Here is a 4,909-nt window from a genome sequence, read left to right as displayed (position 1 = left end):
GGGGGGAGGCCCCCAGCCCAAAAAAAAAAAAAAAAAAAAAAAAAAAAAAAAAAAAATTCAACTTCTAGAAATTCTATTAAAAAAATAATATAAGACTCTGGCTTTTGTTTAAATCCTATGGAGAATATTGATATTTTTTGCTTTAGCAGGCAATAGAGCTGGTTGTATTCAGGCCACAAATTTCAACCAAACTCCTGTAGGTTCTAGTTTCAACGTCAATTTTGTTTTCAGAATATTTGTGGTACTGTTCGGATCTATCTACTATGTGTGGCACGCTCAGTGATCAGTCTGGGACATGTGCAGTGCTATATCCTTGAAAGTCTTTGGTATGCTGTTTAGGATCATATCCACCCTTGTGCAGCTTGAAGGTGAGCCTAGGTGTTTATAATCAACTTTGTTACTTTCCTGAGCTCCTCTGTCTCCATGATCTCTGGTACTTTCTGGTTTCCTAGACTTACTCTTTTAGCCTTACAGCCAGAAAACTAGTGCTTCAGTCTTCCTGCACTGCTGCATACTACTCACTGGGACTGTGCCGTGTCCAGGGCCAGTCAGTAGATGGACAGAAAAAAAAAAGCAACCGGCATTCTGCCCATTCTCCTGAGACCACAGCTTCTCCTTAGAGGAAGGTTCCCCTCTCTCAGAAATTTTGGTGCCCATTGTAGTCATTGCCACTGCTGGGCTGGCAGGATTTCCTGGGGCCTGGGGCACTAGAGAACAGAGACAAGAACCAAAAATGGCAGATTTCTCCTAGTCTTTCTGAGCATTAGGAAATGCTTTTCCTGCTCTTTAAGCCAGAACTGGAGGGCTTCTCCCAAAACTAGACTAGTAGCTCTAGAGAGCCAACTAAGTTTTTATCGTTTAGTTACAACACACCTCAAATATGTATTTTGATAATTTTGATATGCCTATGTTTTGGATTAGTATACTGCTTGATTATTTGGTCCCTGGTCTCCTTGACTAAATTTGCCTAATGTTTCACTATAAATAATCTCAAGGCTAAGTGACCTAGGTCCTGTTTGGGCCAATTTTTATGTCTTTGAGAAGCTTACTTCAAAGACATATGGTTAGAAGCCAAAAGTTCATTTCTTTCACTTACAGTGTGGGAAAAAATGAGAAATGAGAGTAGTGCTGAATAAATATATGTAATTGAGTAGAAGGAAGGTAAAGGAGTTTGCTTATCTTTTGCAGATAATAGTTTTAATTAAATTCATAAAAGAAAATAAACAAAACACTAATAATTCTTACCCATCATAAAAGAAGAACAAGGCCTCATAATTGGAGTGGAACTAGGCTAGAACTAGGTTACTGTCTCAAGTGGGCTGAAGACTCTAGAATAGATCAGTGAGCTTTGGTACCTAAGGCAATTTCATGTTATGCTCCATTGCTCTCCACCAGATGGACTTCTTTCTTTTCTTTTTGTCCCCCACTGATCTTTTCCATCTTATCTGTTCCCTTGTCTTTTTCCTTTCTTCACAATTTTTTTTCCATCTGTGAACTTGGTTAATCAGTAGAGCAGGGTTTAAAGAAGAAGCTGATCCTTGAAGGGAGCACCTTTCCATTATCCACCTTCATCCCCCCATCTTTTCCTTGTACTCTTGTTCCATTCCCATTCCTCTTCTGCCCTTCCATGTTGTCCTCCCCAGGGCTGTGATCTAGCTCTGCCACTGTTGGCCAGAAGACATAGCTTAACTCTGCTTGGGTCACTTGAAAATAAAAAGGTTATTACTTATTCTAGAATAAGAATACTGTAGTTTTCCCTTCTCACACTGGAGTTTTAATAAAGCACTACATTGTTCCAGAGTTGGTAAGGATAATCTGTGAAATCAAACTCAGTTGTGATTTGGCCACTTCCATCTTAGAGACATTCAGAGAGAAATGTTAGAAAATGATAATTTCATCAGAACTTGTTTGAAAGGGAAAAGTTAGCCTCCTGCATAAAAGTAGGAGTCCACATTCCCGGGAATTTTGGTTATTTATGCTGCAGCTGAGGAAAAGGTACATTACTATGTTTGCTTTATGATTAAAAAGGCCTCAAAGACCTTTTTTTCCCCCTTCAGGGCACAGATTATTAACTAAGTCTGACATTTGCTTTGTTGATGTTCCCTCTGGGAAACAAAAAATGGAAATAGTGATTAAAGTCTTTGCAGATAATATCCTACACCAAAGTATAGAAAGAAATGTTTATATAATATGACATGGTAACAAAATATACGGATATTATTATCTGAGGATTATGTTATATTCAGTTGATAAGTTATATTTGTATGTTTAAGTATATATTTGAAACAGTGTGCAGTCTTTTAGTCATTGAGTTTATAAATACTTACTGTCTATCTGATATGTAAAAAAACTGTGCTAGGCATTGTGAGAAGTACAGAGGTTTACACCTTTGTACAAACAATTATTTTTTAACCTCCAAGAAACTTAATGGGAAGTGGGACTAGCTACACTGAAGCAAAGACTGAGATGTAGTTAGGAGTTGGCAGGGTTTAAACTAGAGAGTCTAGAGGTACTGTACCTTCTGACAACTGTGAATGAGGCCAGTTCTTGGGAAGCCCGTTGCTAGTTTGCTCTTTGTATAGTTCAGCTGGAACTATCATCCTTCTAGTTTGTAGGAGACATTATTCAGGAAGCTATCTAGTCTATGGAGGAGGTGACATCTCCTGAACCTGCCCCTCACAGGGAATTTTGAATGGGTGGAAAAGGAGATTGTATGCATTCTTGCTTATGTCATAATATTGGACATGTGACTTAAAAAATGTGGCAGGTCACTGTGATTGGACTATTTCATTACCATACTTTGACTCAGAGGCAAATGTGGCTTATTTAAACTCTTAACTGAAACATTGGTATGACGTAAGATTATAACAATAAAAGACATAAAATGACTGTTTATTGGGGACATCTTGAAGGACCAGGGGAATCCTTGTTTTCTTATCATCTCCCATCTTGCACTTGTTGATAGCTATTAGTCATTCATTTGGCATTTACTGAAAGTTTACCATATCTCAAATAATATGCAAGGTGTCAGAGGTGGCAATAAGGAGAATACAACTGAGTAAGATATAGTATCTGCACTCAATAAAACCAGCTAACAATGAGCACTTATATAGTGTTTACTATGTGCCAGACTTGTTCTAGGTAATATAATATATATATCCTCACCCAATCCTCGTAACAACCCTGTGAGGTAGGTACTATTATTATCCCCATTTTACAGACAAGGGATACAAGAGATTATGTAACTCGCCAAAGGTCTCACAACTGTTAAGTGGCAGAGCAATATTTGAAAGCAGACAGTCTGGCTCCAGAAATGATGCTTCTAGCCTCTATGCTAAATAGCCTCTCAAGGAATTTATGATTTCATATACATAGTAAAGTACCTCACCTTTCAGGGTAAGGCAGTGGGGAATGGTGTATAAAGAAGCAAAAAGTGACTCAGATTAAGTGTTTCCTGTAAACTAACACCAAGGGTGTCTGACTCAAGAAATGCTTCAGTTTGTGCTCCAGAGAGAATGGAGTAACAAGAAAGTATTAAATGCAGCAAAATGTTGGATATATTTACCAGTGGATAGCCATCCTGTTTAATATTATGTCCAAAACTACAATCCTGCATCTTCCTTTCATATATACAGTTTAAGGATTAATGATTACAATCAATCTGATAACATTTCTTTTCTCCCTTTGTCTCTCCTTTGGTAGAGGTACTTGTATGAAGGCTGCTTCACTCTGGAGGTTTGGTTCTGTATAGGCATGTCTGGTGAGCTGATGGAATGGGTCTGCTGAGATAGTACTTACAGAATACTGGAAACCTTAGGGAGAAAATTCCTGGGGGTGGAGAATTGCAGAAATGATAATAAAGCCCCAGTTATTTCAGGAGAGGAATGATTTCAATACTTGTGATACAGAAACAGTATAGAGTCAAATTATAAGAAAAACATGAGGTGTATTTCTGTAGATCTGCCTGTAGACCATTTAGTAGTAATATGTAGTCAATAAATATTCATTATTATTTGTATCAAAGTGCTTACCCCAGGCTGTCCTTATAAAAACATATTTGCAGAGACCTAGGAGAGAAAATGGAAACATGCCAGGGGGCTTCCTAAGACTTTACATGTGCCCTTTAATGACCCTATACATTTCTAAATGTTATCAACAAATGTTAGTTATAATAAAATATTGATAGTAATTATCATTATTACTCTTATTATGTCCTCATTTCATGTTATCACTAATTTTACCTTGGGGTTAGTGAGAAAATAGGATTTAATTTTTGAAATATTCAAATATTTTAGTAGATTTCTCTAAACAGAAAGAGAAGGATGAAATTTATACATATAGACAAGGAACTTAATTGTCATTCCTGCGCCTTATGGATTTTGCTTTCCTACAGAAATGAACTCCTGAACTATGATTTTATCACCATAGAATTAATTTCTTGCTAAGAGGTGCTTTCTACTTATCTCACCTTTGGATATTTGCTAGATCACTAATATTCCCTCTATCCATCCTAAATAAATAAATAAATAAATAAATAACTTACTTCCTCTTTTCAGGCAAGTAGAAATTTCAAAAAGATGATGAAGAAATTCTTTTCCTTCTAATTGGTTCTTTGGCCGTTTTAATCTCCCCTCCACTCCCACAAGGGGTAGTCATTAAAATGCCTCAGAAAACTGTGGAGCCTTCATGATAATAACTATGATATGATCATGTTACACACCCATTCAAAGTTCTCTGCTTCAGGACCAAGGTTTGGGTGATACCACATAGCCTGTGGACTTCCTGCTTCCTGGAATGGCTTCACTGTTGTGAGGATAGGAAATGAGAGAAAGATGAGCCTACTGTAATTCTGAGGATCAGATTTAACTAGGGTCAGGTAAATCTTGAGATATTTCCATGTTGATAAATT

This window comes from Neophocaena asiaeorientalis, unplaced genomic scaffold (genome assembly GCF_003031525.2).
Source record: "Neophocaena asiaeorientalis asiaeorientalis breed wild unplaced genomic scaffold, Neophocaena_asiaeorientalis_V1.1 scaffold131, whole genome shotgun sequence".
Lineage (NCBI taxonomy): Eukaryota > Metazoa > Chordata > Mammalia > Artiodactyla > Phocoenidae > Neophocaena > Neophocaena asiaeorientalis.
Note: the sequence above shows the minus strand (reverse complement) of the source record.